The sequence below is a fragment of the Phocoena sinus genome, chromosome 20 (assembly GCF_008692025.1).
Source record: "Phocoena sinus isolate mPhoSin1 chromosome 20, mPhoSin1.pri, whole genome shotgun sequence".
In the NCBI taxonomy this organism is placed as follows: Eukaryota; Metazoa; Chordata; class Mammalia; order Artiodactyla; family Phocoenidae; genus Phocoena; species Phocoena sinus.
In genome coordinates, this window is record NC_045782.1 from 55,307,579 (window position 1) to 55,329,666 (window position 22,088).

The window sequence follows — 22,088 nt, forward strand, 5'->3', positions numbered from 1 at the left end:
CAGTAAAAACAAGTAAACATTTAATTAAGTTGAGAGGAGAAGATAACAATGAATCTGAAAGTGGTCTTCATTTTCCTTAAAACCCATAAACCGATGACTGCATTATTCATGACATAAGCTGTCCTCCCTAGGATTGTAAAAGGATGCCAAGGGGGCCAGATGAAAGTGGATCCAGTCAAAAGCATCACAGGACACTGTTGCCGCCAGTAAGGGACAAGGTGTAGAAGAAAACTGATTTTCTGTTACTGATCTCAGAATGGCGCGTGCGCGTTTTCCTGCAGGCGCACATTCCTTGGTCAAATACTTCCTTGTGATTAAGAGCAATTCACCTGGTAATATACGAGGCAGTTGTAGATAGAGCGGGCTTGCGTCGGAGAAAACCCTTTTTGCCAGGAGGGAAATCCTGGATTGAGAGGGGCACAGACTCAGGCACTCATCCTTGTCCGTGTTCCAGATCACAGGCATCTCTGGTAAGAGCCAAAGCCTGCTACACTGTTAGAAAGAAAATCACTCGGCTCCCCCCGTCTTTTGCGTCCAATTTATGTCCAATTTGCAGACTTTCAACATTGCAACCTCACAGTTCATAAAATCAAACTCAGCCTGGGCTAAGTCTCCAGGTAATGGATTTAGGATCACGGGAGGTGTTACCTGCAGTTCATGATGGGTAACTTTCTTGTTAACTAAAGTCCCTTTAGCTAAATGAGTTCCAGGTTTAAGTCTCCCTTCTTTCTTTTTTTTGGCAGGGGTTTGGGGACGGGGGTGGGGTGGGCATAGAACTTTATTAGGCTGCGCGTGGAGAGCTTTTCATTGCAAAGGCAACAGAAGAAAAAAAAAAAAAAAGGGATAAGCCAGTCTTTGTATAAACGGAAGGTGGTGAAAGGAAGACTGTGCACGGGGTCTGGAGGATCAACCCTCCGGCTCCACTCGGCCTACGTAGGGGCTCCGGGAGCCGGCCTGGTGCTCGCAGCGGAGCCGGACGATTTCCGCAGGTAGCTGGGCTCTGCGGGGAGAGAGAAACCGCAGAGGCAGGGGCTGGAGGGACGCAGTGTGGACATTCAGCCTCTCTTACCCACTCCTGTGCCCTTGGTCCCAGCAACGAATTCACTTTCATCCACTTGCCTTGGGGACTTCCAATCAGTAGCCCATTGTTGAAGGCAGGTCAGTTTAATATCCTAGGTGTGTCTGAGCGTGTATGTCAATGTACACACCACACTGAAACACACGCATGTGCTCACACTTCTGACTGAGGATCTGGTCCAGAAGCCTGGAGGGAAATAACCTCTCTGAGATGAGTGGTTCTTCAACTGTCAATCTCAGGAGTGGGGTTAATTGGATGTCTGTGTTTTTAAAGCAAGTCATTTATTGAGTCACTCCACTTAGAAAGCTAATGAAATGCTCTTTAATTTGGGCTTTCTGTTATTCCTTAACCCAAGACGAGCCACTTCTATATTTAATTTCTTTGAAAAATTTTTTCCGCTATGAAAATCGCATGGCTGCGTGTATTTCATCACTCATCCGTATATTCACATCTCTTAAGCTCTTCACGTGGCTTTCCTGCTCCCTGGCCTGGTGGTTTTGCCCTCTGTCTTTCTGGTTTATTCTGAAGCTTTCCTTGTCTTTTCTGCTCTCTCAAAGAGTGTGGTCAGATAACCTGCTTTTAGATGAATAAGTACTATCCCTAGTCTTGGAACTTTCAGTGAAAGAGCTGAGTACTTCCCTTATTGCCCTTTTGTCCTATAGAATGAAAATGCTCTGTTACATACATTTGTTTACAAATCATAGTTTCTCCTGTCACAGGGAGATTGTTGCCGTGTGGGCCAGTATTGACACTGTATACATTGTTCGTTTTGAGGCTAATAAATGATAGACAACCTATTATGGTATTATATGTATATATATACTTATAGTTTATAGTCGTAGTTATGGTTATGGTTATAGTTATAATTATATATGAACCTTACCGTGCTTCCATTTTCTCCACTTCCACATCTGTAAAATGGATATATTTTTGATCAGGTCAGTGGATTGTTGTATAAACCTCTTATCTTTAAATAGGTGCTCAACTCATAGTGGGAATTTTTTTGGGGAGGGAGTAGGTTTGCATGATATTATTCTCGTCCTGTGTCTCTCAACAAAGTTTAATGAGAAAGAAAACAATGATTTCTTCTTTCCAAAACTCTGCATAAACTCATTTCACCTTCTTGCTGTTGTAGAAACACTTAGCACACAGATTTGAGAAAGGTCTTCAAGGAAATATGCTGGAATACTTTGGAAACGGGTGACAAAGATTCTGGACTCTCAGTCTAATTACTCAACACACATGTACATAATCATTGGGGAAAACCGTTCAAGTTCAATCAACCACAGAGTGACCTTGATGAATTGTTGGAATCGTCTCTGGCTGATGTCATTTCTCTCTCCTACCTGCTTTGCCTTTGAGGGCAGATGTACTCCTTCTTGACATTCAGGTGCTCTCCCCTGCCCTCCCTGGCGTATAGGAGGTAGGTGGTGACTACCGAAGAAGAGGCCAGTTGGCTCAGTGCCATGGGTCTTGTGAATCATCGTTTCATTCAAAGGAGCTGCCACCGTGCAGGGCCTCAATTTCAATGTCACAATCCATGCATTTGAGGGAGAAGAAGCTGAAGGACTAGTTGGAAAATTTAAGTCACCTTTTAGTCATGTGCCCTTGGAGACTGAACCTGCTCACTCAGAACTTGGCCTCCAGACTCGTGTCCTTTGGTTTGTGCGAGGCGTCTGGAGGGAAACCATGAGCCCACTGTGGTGTCCTGGGTGGGAAGGGTGGTTGACCTGAACCCCAAACACCTTTCCCTGCCGTACGCCCCTGAGCAGCTCAGAGTTTGCCTTTACAAGCCAAGCATCAGAAAATGTCTACAAAATGAGGTTGGGACAATTATACGGTGGTAGCTGTGTTCTATTTTTAAAAAAAGATGGGGGACTCCTAGGCGTTCAGGGTTTGGCAAAAAGATTTAGCAAAATATTTTTGATTTGGAAATGTAGAGGACACCCCGTCCCCAGGACACTTGTCTTTTATTTCTGTTAACAACATAAAATGAGTTTTAAAACACATTACTGCTCTTAATTCATCAAAGCTCTATTCGTTCAAAAGGACATTAGTAAGATAAATATTAGGAAGGTAGAAGCAAGTTTATCAACAGTTGGAGTTAATATGATCGTCTATAAAAGAAAGCAAGAGAACCAACAAAAATAATTTGAAGTAACAGGTATAAGTTGTTGGTGGCTAGTTATAAAAACAATATAGAGGGATCACAATATAGATCAATTACTTTCCTAAAAATCAAGGTTAGCCTTGAATTAAATTTGAGATTAGTCACTTACTAGCTGGGTGAATATACTCAACCTTTCTGTGTCTTTTTATTTATCTTTAAAATGCAGCCAATAATAGTTTCCGTTTCTAATGATTATTGTAAGAATAACGGATATAGCATCTATGAAACATTCAGCACCAAGCCTCCCATAGAAATGCCTAATGAAATTACTTTTAATAGGTTAAAAATGAAATTTTAAAGTGATCTCATCCAAAATTGCCAGTAAAACGTCAAAAAGAATTCTTAGAAAAATTTTAGGAAAAAAAAATGTAGGACTGATAAGAAAAGTACTAGACTTTATCATGGGATGCTAGATGTCCTTTGACTAATGAAAGAATATGCTAGCGTTATAAATTAGGAGGTTCAATGTTATAGTGATATTAGCATATACACAATCCATTGACTATTTAGTGTTTACTGTATAGCGTTTATTGTATAATGATTAACGTATGTGTGTGTATCTCAATGACTATTTCTATCAACTCAGTGAAGAAGGAATTATTGTGCTTAATTTATATAAGAGGATATTGGGGCTTAAAGAAGGAAAACCACAAGTCCGTACAGCTGATAATTGAGGGAATGTGAAATTGAGTAAAAGTGTATAATTTATTTCTAATTTAAGAAATTAATAGGACTTTGAAATTGCCTAAATGGTTCAAAGTTAACTGGAAAAGGCAAATCCCTGAGAGCAGCCAAGGGTAGTTTTCAAACAAAGAATGGCATATGTACAATTGTCTCACCAGGTATTAAAATATATTATAAAACCATGAGAGGACAGATTCATGGTACAGAATAGCATCAAGAAATAGAATCAAAAATAAATGATGTTGGCTTAGGTTTGCTTTAAAATCAGTGTCTAAGGTAAACATTTTTATGCAGATAGCTTGCATGCAGGGAATCATCTCAATGGACAGGAGAAGGCAACCGGAAAGACTGGAAGAAGGAAAGAGGCAGAGCCAATCTAGGGATGCATTATCTAGTTAATAACGCAAGTGGGAGACTGGACTTGGTCCCACTGGGGACTCTCCGAGGAGCCATGTAAAATACAGCTTCTTCATCGAGGGACAGAAGATCTGTGTATTTATCCAGTCTCCCGTCCCACACACTGGTCAGGGGTTACCCTCGGTCAAGGGTACGATTCACTCAAACTTCCAGATTTGTGCATGTGTCATAGTGGCTGAGTGGTTTCACCACGCATCCTATGCAACTGTGGCAGAACAAGTCCTGGGGCTGCAAGGGAGAGATTTCTGTTTTCAGTGGAAGCAAGTTGCAGTCAGATTTCAGTCCACTGGTGGCTGCAGCAGTGACGAGAGTAGAAAATGGGCTGAAAAGATGTGGTGACGCAAGAGCAGTATTAGATATAGTGAAGTCGTTTATAGTAAAAGTGGCACTTCAAAAACACTGAGGAAATAATGCTTTATTTGATTATAGAGTTAGGAAAACTGGTAAAAGATGAATAAAACTTATGTTTCACGAGGTTAAGTTCCAGGTGAAATAATAATTTAAATGGTAGAAAATAAAAATACTAAAGGATTAGAAGAAAATTCAGGTGAGTAGTTTTTCTTTGATCGTTTGTTTTAGTTTTTGTTTTTTAACAATCTTAGGGATGGAACAGACTTGGTAGCCATAATATTTAAGACCAAAAACCATGGATGAAAATATTACAACTAATTTTTTAAGCTTTTAAAGTTAATCCAAAATAGATTTTGCTCTTCAAAAGTTGCTTTTCTTCTCCAACTAAACAGTTTTATTAAATTAAATAAACATACCTGAATTTTTACTATTTAGTTGCCAAGTACTCATACCCACTCTCTGTACTAATATACTAATATGTAATATTCTGTGTTCAGCACTTAGTAACTGAAAAACATATGATCAAAGAGAGATCTAAACTACCCTTAAATATATATCTAAGATCTAGACAAGTTTTTTTTAAGATCAAAGTCAGATTTATACTCATAATCTATTAGGGATGTAGATGCATAAATGGCACTTTGAAGCAATTTAAGAGTAAAAGTTTTCCTGTCTTAATTTCACTGCTATTTGTATTCTTTTAATATGGTAGTTTGAGACATATCTTTTTTTGTCAGAGTTGGAGAAACGGTGGTTTAGTGGTGATGCCCACATACACAGAAATCACTTTATTTTTGGAGAATTATAAAGTGAAGAATTTAGGCAATTAGTTGAATACTTATTATCACCACCACCCCCTAGCCCACATGCCTAAACATGTGTCATCAGAAACCTTTTGGTCTAAGTTATAAATACATTTGATTATTTCCCTACTTAGCTTTTATAATTTGATACAATTTATATGTTCAGAAAGTAGCTCGATTAACAGAGGGTAGCATAAGTACATTTTTAGTAGGCACTTTTATCATTGGATGGTTTGCGAAGTACTCTCAAATGAGCAATGAATTTGAATTTTTTTTCTAATTCAGATTCAAGTAATTTTTTAACCTCTTCCCTATAACAATCTCATTTTTACAATCAATGTAAATTGGAAAACATAGTTTCTAGCCTTAAGTCTTCTCAGAGACACTTTAAGTTGCGGGCCAAGATCTAAACAAACCAAAACCAAAAACAAAACACAGCAACAAAAATAACCATTCAGCTGTGTAATTGTCAGAAAAATGCTATATAGAAGAGAAATGGTCCTAGCCATGAGCCTAAGATTAAGTAATTCCCCCAAATAATATGTATGTGGCAGCCTTTGCAGTTTCTTAGCATCTTTCTTCATGCATCTGTTTTTCTGACCACGTTTTTCTGAAATGGATTTCATATTCAGTGGGACCAAATGTTTTCATTTGTGTTCTGTAACTGACTTGCTTTTAATCTACTGTGAGGACTTAGCAAACACAAGCGATTAATTCTAAAGCGACTGGAAAATTAGGTGAGAAAAAAATTGGCCACAGATTAATTGTATGGTGCAGCATTAACCCAAAGAAACTCATTTTTTGAATTTTCCAGTTTGGGAACATTAGGGAAACATGATTTTGGACAGAATTTGTGATGCTTTTTTTCTCCATGGGCTTTGAAGGAGAATATCTTTGGGAAATAATCAACAGCTAGAATTTGTTCTGGCTGGTACTTCTTTTTCCTTTCAGCCTGTCATGTTCTTTATAATTTTTTTTAGTTTAATAATATGCAAAGACTTGAATGTGCAAGGCTGTCATACTTTCCACTGGGCTTCAAAGAAAGAAAGCAGAATGAAGCTTGTTGTAAACTTTTATTTCCATTTTCTGTTTTATGTAACCTTATTTTAGTAGCTCCAGTAAAATGTAACCACATTAACCAACACTTAATTTGGACTAAATGACGAAAGAAAGCCAAAAATAGCTCAGAAACAAACAAATTTGGAAGTGTGTCTGCCACTACATCAGATGTTGTCAAGTCACAACTTCTCATTTGTTGGTTAAAAAAAAAGAGAAAAGGGAAGATGACTGAAATCAATTGCTAGAAGTATTTGGGCAATCAAGCTTAATTATTCTTTTCTATTAGGTGTTGTAGTTGTTAAGTAAAATTATAAAATTAAATGAAATGACGTTATGGAATGAAATTTGATTCTTTGCTGAATTCAAATTGGCGACAGTATTACTAGTCAATGGCGTTTTTATATAAAGTCTATATCGTATGTTCCATTTATTGAAAATCATGGATTTCTACACAAGTTAATGAAATTATAATATACTCTATTGTATCTGAACATACTAGGAGAGTTTGATAATACAGACAATGGTGGGATAAATTCAATGTTCCTTAAAGTGTAATTAACATCTGTGTTTTCTTTGTACCTATTTATCAATCAACTACTAAACTGCTTGTGAGCCACTACAAAAACACCTTATATTCGTTTAATGTTTTACAGAATACAAAATAATTTTATAGGGGTTTGCTTTTTTTTTTTTTAATCCAAGCAGTTGTCCATGATATCTGACGTTTCAAAGCATGTGATTGGTCTCAGATATTATGACTCAAGATCCAGTGCATTTCTAGAATATCCGGATACATTATACGTTTATGCTATGTAAAAACACACTGTTGTACTTTACCCCTTTAAATGCAGATAGTTGCTAGCTGTACTTATATTAAATAACCTGAAATTTTAGCAAATTAATATAAAAACTAACGTGTATCCAGGACCGGCTTATACTAGGATGTGTACTAGTTCCCCAACCAGGGATCAAACCCATGCCCCCTGCAGTGGAAGTGCAGAGTCTTAACCACTGGACCACCAGGGAAGTCCCTAGGATGTGTATTTCTGTTCCAATTATGTATTGCTATGCATAGTTTTGGTCGGACAAACTAACTAAAAACTTAGTGGCCTAAAGTGACAACCATTTTATTCATGTGCTCATGACTCTGCCGTTTCGTCAGTGCTTCGCAAGCACAGCTCATGTGCTTCAGTGGCATCGCTGAGGTTGTCCTCGTGTACACTTCCAAGCCGGCCCACTCACATGGCTGGCAGGGTGATGACTGTTGGAATTCAGAAGTATCCATCGGCCAGTAACCTTGGTTCACACTCCTGAATGGATTTCTTGGTTCTTCTCCTCTAAGCCTCGCTGTGGGACTAGCTTGGGTTTCCTCGTAGCACTGGGTTCTTAGGTTTTTCCAAAAGAGCCGGAGCAGATGCTACGTAAAGGTTAGGCTCGGAACTAACCGTGTCACTTCCGCCACTTGCTGTTGGTTAGTATCAATGTGATTCACAGGTCCGGTCCGTATTTAAGGGAAGGGGATTACATAAGGGTGTGGATATCAGGAGATGTGTTTCCCTGGGAGCCATTGATGTAACACACAGAAACTTGTCCACAAATGTCCATAGTTTTCTTCATAATGGCCCTACCCTGGACATTACCCAGATGTTTTTCAAAGGATGAATGGTTAAACAAACTATAGTACATCCATACTGGTAAATGCTACTCGGCAGTAAAAAGGAATAAGTGCGAGAACTTGGATTAACCTCAAGGAAATAGCGCTGAGTGAAAAAAGCTAATCTTAAAAGGATGCATGCTACCTGATTCCATCTATATAACATCTGTGAAGTAACATTTTACAGAGATGAAGAACGGATTAGCTGTTGCCTGGGGCTGGGGAAGGTAGGCGTGGCTATAAATGGGTCAGTGAAGGGAGCCTTGTGACGATGCTGTAGTTGAGTATCTGGATCGCGGTGCTGCTTAGAGAAGCTACAGATGTGGTAAAATTGCACAGAGCTACAAACACACACACACACACACACACACACACACACACACACGCACGAGTGTATGTAAATAGTGAAGTCTAAACAGGTTCTGTGGGCTGTACTTGTGATACTGAACTCTAGTTTTAGGAGGTATAGATATTGGAGGAGGCTGGGTGAAGGATACTTGAGACCTCCCTGTACATTCTTTATGACTTCCTGTGAAGCTTTTATTATTTCAAAATTAAAAGTAAAGAGGAAGAAAGAAGAAGGTGGCCCTTGGGTTTGAAAGGGGGGTTGGGGGAAATTTGTGCAGTCAAAGGACTTTGGCTCCACCCTGGGTACCCGTCTTCTAATGTACCTAGGATTTTGTCTGTATTCAGGTATGATGAGTTCAACTCATCGGAGACAATTGCCTTTGAAAAGATGGTCTGTCACTCACAGTTCCCAGGAGGAGGGAGGGAACAGGTGCCATGGTTTGCAGGACAACATGGGAAAGCACCAAGGTCAGTCAGGAGGCAGATGGAGAATGGGGAAAGCACAGACCAGAGCCTTTATTATCGTTTCAGCAGAAAGAAAGGGGTGAGGCAACGTAAGCAGCTGAGCAGATTTAGAATTGGAGAGTCTGAAGAACGTTGGCAGGCTCTGGCCAAAACGGCTGGTCCCAGGCTGTCCAGTACCTGGCCTTGGGGTGACTTAAAGGAAGAGGAATAATGGCTGGGAGTGCGAGAATTTGATAACGGTGGTGATTGAGGGGGCAGGTGTGCTCTGGATTGGTTGGTGTTCATATCAAAGGTTCACTCGAAGGCAGGTGGTTTGCTATGTCTAGGAGCCAACTAACCCTGGGAGGGCCAGTCCCACCCGTCCTGGGGTTCGTAAAGCCCCAGCCATCACCAAATACGGAAGATTTTAAAAAACGATGAATGGATTACACCACTTCCTGGCAGTTGTAACACCAGAGTATTATTTGACTCTTCAAGGCTCAGTTTCTCCTTCTTTATACTTCGGATAATAACAACATCTAACTCCTCAAATTGCCGTATGGGCTAAAAAGGAAGTAATCCACATGAGGCACTTACACCAGGGCCTGGCATCTGTTAAGCGCTCGGTGTTATGCAGTCTTGGACTCTTGAGAAAACTCTGTCTGATACAGTGGTGGGTGGGTTTGGAGGTTTCAATAAATCTTTGAATCTTTTATTATTATAAATAATAATTTATATAATTACTCATTTCAATTTTAGGACTCTGTTCTCCTGAAGAAAGACTCTTTTAAGCTATTTCGTGTCTATTTTGTTGTTACTTATACTAAATTCCAGAATGAACTCCAGTGAGGAATACATTTTGGTAGCAAAGAAAATCTTAGTATTATTGTAGGCTATAATGTGTATGAAAGACCGTTTGATTCTCCAGAGAGAAACAGATTTGGAAATTACCTGCGTGAAGTGCAATGAAAATAGGTACTCTGACTTTGCACACGCAGCTTCTTCCGTGGTGAGCACTAACTCAGATCCGTGCTGTATTTCTGGGAAGTGGTTGATTTTCGGGTGTGATATGCCCAAGCTGCATGCAAACACCAGCTGTGTATAAAGGGGTGGCTCATTTTCTCTGCAGGAAGATGAATCCTGTTTTGTCAGCTAGAGAAGGTTGAAAGTCAGTTGGTAAACGGACAGCTTCACCACTGACCTGTGGAACTTCACAGGGGCATCCAGCTAACTGGGGCACCCCTCATCACTTCATAAATTGAGAACACTCCATAAATAACAACTTACTCCAAATTAGACGGGAGAATGACATTTCAGGAGCTGTGGAGATGGGAAAGATGGACAGTTCCCTAGAGAAATGAAAGAGGGCCCTTGGGAGAGCTCATAAGGATGGCTTAATTTTAGTCCATGTGGCAAGCTGAACACAGGCTTGATAAACCGCGAAGCTATACAAATTGTCTCAGAACAGTGAGACACAAGTGGTCCACTTAACTAAGGGTCTGAAGTCAGGGACTTTTACAGTTGTACTATATTTTCTGCAATATGATATGCAATTACTTCTTCCTTAAGTAAACACATCGATTAAAATTTCACTATGTCAACGTCTCACAATAAACCCAGATCCAGTGAACACCTTTCTTTTCACTTATGTAAGCCTTTATAATTAATTGTGGATTTATGTCATTGGCTGGTCAATGTTACAGTCACCTCACTAACTACTTAAGCACTTCGAAAGCTGTCGGAGCTCCCAGGAACCGCTGAAGCAGTGGCGCTAGCCCACACTTCTAATCGCATCCTTGTTTCGCGAAGCTTTAATTTTCCCGTGCTGCGACATTTTCTTTTAACCAGTAATTAAAAGTTAACGTCAGCATTTAATGCACAGCAGTAATTCTGAGTTTAGACTGCAGCTGGACAGGTGCCGCGACATAATTCTGTTCAATACACAGCCTGGTGACGCCTTCTTTCTTTCTCGTTTTTCAGTTTCAGCCCCCAAAACTATCTTGTCGTAACTGAGAAACCTAAACTATTAGGTGATACGAAGATCCAGAGAATTCTCCACGTGATTGGCTTACCCATATTTGTGTTGTCAGTAGGCTTTGGCTGAGCTCCCCGAAGTATTTCAGTGCCATGCATGCAAGGGGCAACTAGGGAGTCTCCAAGAACGCAGGAAAGTCTTAAGGACCTGGTACAATTACCCACCAACTAGGTAGCGCGAGCTGGGCAGCAAAATCCAAGCCTTACTTGACACCCGAATCTTGAGGTAAGATGGCGCTCCCTTTCACCGTATAGGAACGTGCAGAACTCTCAACAAATTTTTAAAATGTGTTCATATGTATTAAACGCTTCAAGAATGACCCCTTTCAGGGTAGATCTTAAACGTCCTCACCACAAAAAGAAGTGGTAATTATGTGAGATGTTGGAGGTGTCAGTAGCCATAAGGTTTGTCATCATCTTGCAATACTCAAGTGTATGAAATCAACATGCGTACAGCTTCGGCTTACACAGTGTTCTCTGTCAATGATAACACAACAGGGGAGAAAAAAGAGTGGCCTTTCGGTAGAAAGAAAAAACAAAACAAAATCAAATAGACCATAAACATGTAATTTACACTTTTGTCTCATGCAGGTAGAGCAGGATAATCGACCAGATTTTTTCCAGAATTAAGTGTTGAATGTGTGCTTACCCCTTAAAATAGGTTATAAGAGAAAACGATGTATACTTCAAGAATCTATAATTTGTATAACATCTAGGATCATAGAATCTTGGACGTGTTCTCTAAGAGCAAGAAGAGAATGGAAGTGGCTGCATTCATTTTCTGTTCCTTAGCTTAGACACCAAAGCCTGCCATCATCTGACCTGAACCAATTTGAACAAAATAAACATTTTCTGTAGCCAGATCCATAGCTCTCCCATATTATACTGCCTCTGTGACTTGTTTATCTTGCTCCCTGGCCTGAATTATTTTCCCAATACTCCTTCATTAACCAAATTTTTCATATGTTAGAGACCTTGAGGAATACTAAACTTTTATCATTTTTTCTCCTAGTTTTTTAATTCAAAGTTTTTCTTGATAAATCCTCTCCATAGAACTATCTTATTAACATTATTATTATTAAAATAGTGCAGTATACTTGATTAGGTGAGACTGAATATGTCTCAGGTTTTCTTGTAGAGGTTGGCTTTCAGTTAACAAGAGATGAAAACTTCTGGGGCGAGAGCCCTGTGATTTTTCTCCCCTAGAAGCTTGGCAAGTATTAGCGACAGGTAGCATACGAAAACGTACTCTCGACTGACTTTTGCACCTACCTTATCTGCCTTCTCTGGTCGAGAATATCCCTTCTGGCACAGGAAAAGGGCATCTTTTAAAATAATCGTAATTACACTATGATAGACTTGCACAGTTTAAAAACAAAAAAAAAAATAGATGATCCTTCAGCAACATGTGTGCATGTTTCCTAGACATTTGGGAAAAAAAGGAAAACTGTCACAGCATCATGAAATGGTCCTGGATCTGTTGCGGTATCATCAGAAAACTTCATCCACATTAGATATCTAAACTTACTTTCTGTTGTTCTCCACATCTCAGAATAGTTTTGAAATTAGACCTGGGGTCAAATTCTGGGGTTTTTCCATTGACTAGAAGGGCCACCTTGAGTTCCACCCCGGGAAGGGTCACTGTCAGTATCTCTAAGTGGAGGTAAACATGCCTCCCACATGGGGTAGTGGGGAAGATTCAGTGGATTGGGGGATTTTTGTCTTTCTTCTCCAGGCGTTGGCCTTGTCTACAAATCTTCCCTGAAGCTGAGCACTTGAGAGAAAGCCGCAAACACAGATGATAGCCTTACGTTGCATTCCCTCCATTCTCAGTGTACAACTCCCATTTCTTCCTCACAGAGCTAGAGGGCTTTTATCTTCCTGGAGTAGCCAGTCTCAGACAGGTATGCTTGTTCCTTTTCTTCTGGAAGTCTTTTCTCGGAAAGCTTTCTTTTCTGCACTTCTCCTCAGTTCCTCTCTGTCAGCACACGTTCCATCCTGCCGTTGAGGCCCAGATGGACCTTCTAGAATTATTAGGTCCCGGATAGAGCTGTTTCCTTTCTCTGAAGAGTTTCATTGCCCCTGAAGCTGATGTTACACTTTCTAGTTAGAGATGCTCTTTGGTGCTGGATTATCTATCCATACCACTTAATCCTATAACAAGTTAAAAGAGCTTCCAGGGTGAGAGCCAGAAGGGTTTTTTCCTTCTTTTTTTTTCCATTCTTTTTTCGTTTAGTCTTTTTCTTTTCCCACATTCTATTTTTTATTTATTTTTTTAGCATCTTTATTGGAGTGAAATTGCTTAATCTGCATCCGTTGTATAGGCTAAGAATTCATGATACAACCAGGGGGAACTATTTTCCCTTCATTATTTATTCTCAGCTCATTTTTTTTTCTAAAAAGGTTTCAAGGTAGCTTCCAAGGCAGTGTATCTGAACCTGAATAATAAATGATTTCGGTATGCATGGCTTTGCACTGTACACTTCCGCAACGCTTTATATCATTTTTATTCTGTTTAACCTCCTGCCAATCCTGTGCATTAAGCGGCTATATGTCACTGCTCTGTACGTTAGAGAGAAACAGATCCTGCTCTGAAGTCATGAGTTTTCTTTCCTGTACTGCTTCCCATTGTGCCTCTCATCACTTGGGAAGAATACTCTTCTGTCTCCCTGAGTCAGTACTTTAATCACACATCTTTGAGACCTTGATTGCCAGTGTAATGGATACACTGAATCTGATTATTTTGGAAGGCAGTCAGATCAATATCAGAGAAAGGTGGATAGATTACATGTTTTATCAAATGCTAATCCATAACATTCTCAACGAATTCTATTTGGAATTACACGTGGATTGAGGGGAGATGATTATTTTTAACGGGGAAACAAATAGAAAATGAAAGTCCCAAGGAATGGTCAAATAGTTTAAATAGGAACTAATGCCTCTCTGTTTTCAGAATGTACTTGGAATTCAAGCAGGTTGATGGCAACCGCTAACTTCCGAGCCCCTAGAAAGAACCATGATGCAAAAGTACATCCGTCCAGAATGGGACTGTAGAAAGGATTTATCAAATAGCTGAACTCTATTTGCATTGATAAACGAGCTTTTCTAAGAAAGGATTTTTTTTTTTTTTCTTTATACTCGGTTCCTAAGTGAGCCCGCTGCAGGTGCCTTTTGCGATTTTTGCAGTGTCATTATGAGAAACCGTCTGTCTAGGCTTCTTGCAAAATCTCCCCAGCTCCATCCAGGTGTTGAGATTTAAGGATGTGCCGTTCCTTACATCAGCTGCACAGGATGGACTCTCACCCACACTGTCAGCACCTCGTGAACAAGAGAAGGCCCTCTTTGTATCCTTCCTCAAGGCACCTCAGTGTAGCTATCTCATTCTGTTTCAAATTAACATCAGTGGTAATTTCCGCTGGTTATCCTGTGTAAAAGGAACTCTATATCCTTCAACTGTTCTCCGTTTGCAGGGCACTATGGGAGGCTGTTAAGATATGCAAATTGTGTTGTCTCAGTGTCCCTCTCTTGGGGAAATTTTTTTTTTTCCCTTCCTCTTAGCAAATCTAAAAGAAAATGTTAGAGTTTGGCTCTTAATACTGGAGGGGAAAAGAGCAGTGATGCAGGTTCTCCTCTGAATCTTCTCTCAAAGAAAGATCTTTCCAATAAGGTTGAATGTTAACACTTTGGAAATATTGCAGGAACAAGTGAAAATACATGGTAAGATCACACTTTGAAGGAATCTGTACATATATTGGGAACCTGTCACTATCGTTTATGTGTTTGCCAGTTATTTTGCTAGAAGTGAAATTCTGCCCCAAAATGAATTCTGCTAATGTGATCTTTAAGTGACTGTGATAAATGATCAAGTCTTCTCTCTTTGACCTAATAGTTAAAAGTACAGAAGGGGTCAGACTGGCACAAGTTCAGATTTCACTTCCATTGACCATGTGATCTAAGTTACTTAAAATCTCTAAGTTTCCTCATCTCTAAAATCAAGATTATCGTACCTAGGTCACGGTACTGTTACAAGTCTAGCACAGGATAATATTCCTGTTACGTGGTCATCATTCAGCCTACGAAGACTATTATTGTGATTTTTATTTTATTGCTTTGGAAAACTATGTAGTTGATTCAGTGTCCGTATTGAAGCCTAAGCAGTATTGGGGGATCTTTAGTGACACGCTTCTGCATCATGGATCGGATGAGTTGCAGCTGGATTCGCTCCATCCACCTGTTGTATGCAATCACTAGATAATTTATTAGTAAACTAGTAAACGTTCCACAGCCTTTAAGCCAGCGCAACAGCTCGGTTTTTAGCCACAGAAAAAAATGATACAGATTCTAGTAAATGGCTTATTATAAAGGTAAATTTCTAATTTAAATACCCTATCATAGGTTACTAGTACATTGTGTGACAGTGAATTTTCCGCGAGGGCCCTCATGTGTGTCCTTCCCACCCCCTCCTGCAGAGCTATAGCCCCTACCTCTCCCTCCTCACTCTTTTGGATAAAATCCAAATTGCCCGAACAGTGGCTGCTAATTCAGAGGAATAATTCCTCCCTCTCCTAAGAATCATCCTTAACCAACTATTCCAGAACATAGCCGCCGAAAGACACCACTTGCTGAAGCCCCGTAGAAGATCCCGCCCTCCTTGCCCAAGTTAGAATGCTCCTTTGCAGTCCTCTTTGACCTTGCATTTTGAAATGAAGGCTTGTGCTCTTGGTACCTTTGTTGGTTTTCCTCCACAGTATTCTGTGTATTTCTTTTTTTCTAAGTTTAAGAAACACCCTACACACAGGGCAGAATATCTTACTCTTTACCACCTATAATTGTTTTGAGAATGGTGCTTTGAAAGAACAATGACAAATTACAGTTACTGATAAAAAGCAGACTATCTCAGACAAAGGCCTGTAAATCTGTGTTGGGGTTCAGGTCATGTTACCCCCAAATTGGCACCTTGGCGTGTTGAGTATTTTGAGAAAATGGCAGAAACAGGAGGCTCACTCTGACCACGTCTCCCCTTTGCCTTTCTTTCCTGAGACAGGTTATAAAACCCTCATGTGAGAGGGTCTCTATACCTGCAGGAAAGGAGTGTCTTTATCTCTGCGAAACAGAGGGATGCAAAGTCAAATCCTAACAAACGGGCCGTGCTCAGTCCCCCTCCCCTGCCCGCCCCCCCAGGTTGCTACAAGTACGTCATACTCCTTAACCGACATTGTCCCCTCCTCATGAAATCTAGCATAAAAATACACCAGCCCTAGTGTTTCTCTGAGTCTTCGTTTCCTTTATGGAAGCTCCCACATCAGGTAAAACTTGTATTAAACAAATTTGTATGCTTTTCTCCTGTGAATCTCTCTTTGTCAGTTTAATTTTCACACCCAACCGAGGACCCTAAGAAGGTCAAGGAAAGCGTTTTCCTCTCCTCCGTCAGCCTGGTTTTAGACTCTTGGAGATGCCAAGTTTAGAATTCATTTCGAGAAATCCCTTTCAACAAAATCTTCCAGTTTCATTAGAAGTAAAGTAACCACCAACACTCTTGACACTCTTCTCAGATATGTAAGAAGATCCAACGTAGAATAAAAATAGGTGAACAAAAGCGTAGCTGTCCTGGGAGAGCTCAGCCTAGGAGAGACTCAGACATTGCCAGTCGAAGAGGCTGTGGACCAGGGATCATCAGACTAAGATCCGGATGCCAAATCCCGCAGGCCTTCTGCCTTTTGTACAGCCTGTGAGTTTAGACTGGTTTTTACATTTTTAAATGGTTGGGGAAAACATAGAAAGAAGGATCCTCTTTTGTGATGTGTGACTATTATATGACGTTCCAAATTCAGTGTTAGCAAAATAAAGTCTTATTGGAACACAACCATATCCATCTGTTTGTACGTAGTCAGACTGCTTTGGCCCTATAAAAGCAGAGCTGAGTAGTTGGGAAAGAGACCATAGGCTCCCAATGCAGAACATACTTACTACGCGGCCCTTTATGGAAAAAGTCAGCTAGCTCCTGCTACAGACCAGTGAAATCACGTATAGCCGTTAGAGTCCTATGTACAAAGTTAGTTTTCATTTGCTCGTATCACAGAGTTAAGGAAATAAAAGCACCATGGGAAATTATATACAGTGTAATATTGATTATGTAAAATCAAAATGAGTAAATCAGTTATAAAGAAATACGCTTAGACGTTAACAGTACTTGACTTTGGATTGAAATTACACACGTTCTGTCCACTCCATTCCCCCGCCACTTCCCCGTGCTTGGAGAGGATGAGTGTAAACTAGAAAATCAAAGAAAAGGTAATGAAAGCACTTCTAAATGAACTTGATTTGTATGCCAATCTGTTCAGTTGTTTCTGCGCTTTGGTTCTGGTACATTAAACAAGGAACTTATATTTTATAACTATATTCTGTTAATTAAGGCTCCAAAGACCACGTCTAGTTAACTTTATCTCTAAAAATTCATGTAACATGTACTTTGGCTAAAATAACTCTTCAATTATTAAACTGCATTTAATTAAAATTAAAGTATAGTCTAATTCCAGCATCTCCATATCTCACAAGTAAAGCAAATGTTGGCAGCTCACTGTTATTTTGCTAAGCTGGGAAAGGTAACACTAATGAACTAGCTGCAAATTGTAAATGAAAAATGTGGAATGTAGTTTTGGAGTCAAAGAATACATTTTAGGTTTCAAATGATTTATTTAACTGTTTAGTTATATATGGAGAAAACCCATTTATATAAATACTAATTTTATGGTAAGAATTTTCCCTTTTAATGTTTTTTTAAATGGAAAAGGATTAAAAAAAGAACCCCTAAAGTCAAGCCCTTTGCTATAATTCAAGTAAACTCAGAATGATATAGTTCCAGCAGATGTTTACCTATATGAAAATGAAATACAGAGATGTGCCTGAGATTGAAAAAGATGTGCACATATGTGCTTATATTCAAGGCCAAGTAACTCTACAGATTTATGTCCGATTAATTTAAGTTAAAAGAAATCTCCCTTATAGATCTGTTTTTTTTCTGATCAAGGTTTGCGTTGTCGGTAATTTTGTAAATGTCTGCCCAGAGAGGACGTTTGTTATTGGCTAGGCTGATGGATTAGGCCATTTTGGTCATTCTTTATTTACAAAGCATTTGTTTGCCTTGAAGCAAACAGAAACAGGCTTTCAAGTCATTATAAAGCCAAGTATTTTTGCAAAGAAATGCATGATGAACAGAACTTTGGAGAACCAAGTAAGAAATAGACGGCCCTAACAAAAGATGACCCTTCTTCCAAAATACACTCATCACTTCCCAGTTTTCATGCTTTTACATGTCCTTTACAATGTCTCAATTCCGTTTTGTCATATTGAAGATTACAGTGTTTTGATTGGGAGGAAAATATGTCAAAAAATGGAACAAATTGTCGTCTGAATGGTCATTGCAAATAACTCAAATAGATAAACCCTGTGAGTGAAAGAGTATTAAGTTACATTCGGCCACGCACCTATGCTTTAAGGGAAATCATTAGCTTGCAAAATTAACTCATTAATATGTTGATTTTGTTTATTTATTTTTTTTAAGATTTATTTATTTATTGGCTGCGTCAGGCCTTGGTTGCGGCACGCGGGATCTTCCGTCACGTCTCACGGGCTTCTCTCTAGTTGCAGCATGTGGGTTTTCTCTTCTCTAGTTGTGGCGTGCAGGCTCCAGGGCACGCGGGCTCTGTAGTTTGCGGCACTGCGGGCTCTCTAGTTGAGGCGCGTGAGCTCAGTAGTTGTGGCACGTGGGCTTCAGTTGCCCCGCGGCATGTGGAATCTTAGTTCCCTGACCAGGGATCAAACCCGCATCCCCTGCATTGTAAGGCAGATTCTTTACCAGTGGACCACCAGGGAAGTCCCGATTTTATTATTTTTTAATCTTATTAGACCAGGGATGAAAATGCATGATACACAGGATAGACAATACCCCGCCCCCTTCTACACTTGGGACACCCTTTTTCTCTGAACTTGAATAAAAACTAGAATTCTCAACCATCAGCCCAGGCAGCTACTACCATCAACTGAAGTTAGCACCCGTGACAGAAGGGATGCGTGCATTCCATGTCAGCTCCCCCAGGGCAAGGCTTCCTTGCATTCATCCTTCTACCCCTAGATGGGTTCTTATTAGCAACAAGAGCTAGCACTAAGGCTGTGCTTACTAGACACCAAGAAATTTTCTGAAAGCTGTTGTCTATTAACTGTGGACAGCTTGCAATCACATAAAAGCACTAGGGACTCCAATCCCCGCTTCACAGATGAAAACACAGGTCCCACGGGTTTGGTTAATGGGCGCAAGGCCCACTGCAGGGCAGTCAGACCAGAATTCAGATCTGAATTCCGGCCTGGCTGCCCAACCTGCAGAGCACCCCCTGCAGAGCCCCCTGCAGAGCCCCCTGCAGAGCACCCCCCCCCCCCCCCCCCCCCCCCCGGCAGAGCCCCCTGCAGAGCACCCCCTGCAGAGCACGGCCTCCCCAGCATTTGGCCGTTGCTTCTAAGGGTTGAAAGAGAGAAAAGAACTCTGAAAGTGTTTCTCTCGTTGTGGAAGAAGCACATGTGTGCAACAGCTTTAATCTCAATAACCACCTGCCCCTCTGCTCGTCATACTTCCTCGCCCTGTCTGACCCACTCCAACCTCCATTTAATGCCTTTCTCACCATCACTCTTGTTCTCTGGAAGCAACTGCATAAATTATGCATTAATTACCATCAATCATAATTAATTAATTCCCATTGGTTATCTAACCTTTTGAAATATTTTCCATTGAAAGGATCAATTAAATTTTATCCCGGAGGAATTGATTACTAATCACAGGAAAGACTTTTGGAGGGCCAAGGCAACTCCTAAAATCTAGCCACCGAAAGGCAATTTTACTTCATGTGCCCTATTGCTCGTGGGAAGCCTAGGAAACAAGATACCAGGACCTGGAATAATTTTAGGGGCTCACCGAAGTGTTTTAAATGGTTTGGAAATCTAAAAGAACAAAATGTAATTCTAGGTCAAAAAAATGCTGTCATATAGAAAACCAATATATTAATTTTCATACCAATGCAGTTGGAGAATATGATTTTACTTCCCTGTCTTTCTGTCTCTCTGTCTCTCTCTCTCTCCCCTCTCTCCCTCCCTCCAACCCTTCCTTTCTCCCTTTCTTCCTTCCTTTCTTCCATTCTTTATTTAATTTATTTATTTATTTATTTATTTTTAATGAAAGAAGGGAGCCATGAAGGCAAAAATGCCTAGGGTCAGAAATGACGTAATGTGGCCTTGGTTGCTGATGGGAGGAAAATAACTACAGATCTTCCTCAACATACGATGGGGTAACGTCTTGACAAACTCATCAAAAGGCGAAAACATCGTAGTCGAAAATGCATTTAATACACCCAACCTACTGCACATCATCGTTTAGCCGAGCCGACCTTAAACATGCTCAGAGTAATTACACTAGCCTACAGTTGGGCAGAATCTTCTAACACAAAGCCTATTTTATAATGAAGTGTCGAATATATCATGTAACTTTTTGAATATCGTCCTGAAAGTGATAAACAATGGGTGCAGAACGGTTTTAAGTGTATCGGTTGTTGACCCTCGTGATGGCTTGGTTGGCTTGGAGTGGCAGCTACCGCCCCTGCCCGGAATCCCTAGAGAGTAGTTTATGGCCTATCACTAGACTGGGAAAAGACCAAAATTCAATATTGGAAGTATGGTTTGTACTGAATGCATATCACTTTTGCAACATGGTAAGCTTGAAAAATTATAAGTCTAGCCATCTTAAGTTGGGGGCTATCTCTCACATGCTTTCAGTTTCTTCTAACCACTGGGTGTAAGAAAAAAAAAAAGGCCAAAAACAAAGCAAACAAACAAAAAAAGCCCAACCTTTTTGATCATACTAATAACTGAATCTAAATTATTTTGTTCTAAAGGATAAAATAATTTTTTTCTTGTAAAATTATTGCCAGGGTTTCATACGGAGAATGGATAAAGATTTGAACATTTCCATGGTTTGTTATTTCATGAGAAGCCCGGAGATTTGGTTATTTTATTTTTCTCTTTATGTCTCAGTAATTCTGTTAAATAACTAAATTGGGATAACAGAAGAACAATTTATTTGTCTCTTGCAAAATATAACTGTCTGATTTTGTTCAGAGGAGAAAAAGAGGTTTTATTTCTGTTTACTCATCGTGTGATTATTTTAAGTAACTTACATTATTAAAATAAGAACCGTTTTGATAACTTGCCATAGATTGCTAAATTACAAAATCTTAATGCAAAAATAATGACAACCACAAAAGAAGCAGTTGCTAAATTTTGAGCTACTAAGTCTTTAGCCTTCCAGAAATTCTCAGAAATCACACATCGAGAACATGGGCTTTGGGATATTACAGACCAGGACTTCTAGAATTATCCTATCCAGTACAATAGCCACTAGTCACATACGGCTGTTTCCGTTTAAATTTAAATTGATCAAATTTAAATAAGGTTAGAGATTCAGCTCCTCAGTCACACTACCACATTTCAAGCTCTCAGTCTTATGTAGAATGTGGCTACCATATTGGAAAGGGCAGAACTTTTCCATCATTACAGAAGGTTCTATTGGAGGTTAGCATATAAAAATTTAGGCTTTGTAGCCCATGTTGTGTTTGTTGCAACTACTCAGCTCTGCCGTTGTGGAGGGAAAGCAGCTGTAGGCAATATGGAGACACATGGGTCTGGCTGTGTCCCAATACAAATGTATTTACAAGAGTCTGTCACACAGACTGAAGTAAGTCGGAAAGAGAAAAACAAATACCGTATGCTAACACATATATATGGAATCTAAAAAAAAAAAAAAGTGGTCATGAAGAACCTAAGGGCAGGACAGGAATAAAGACGCAGACCCACTAGAGAATGGACTTGAGGACACGGGGAGGGGGAAGGGTAAGCTGGGACAAAGCGGGAGAGTGGCATGGACATATCTACACTACCAAGCGTAAAATAGATAGCTAGTGGGAAGCCGCCGCATAGCACAGGGAGATCAGCTCGGTGCTTTGTGAC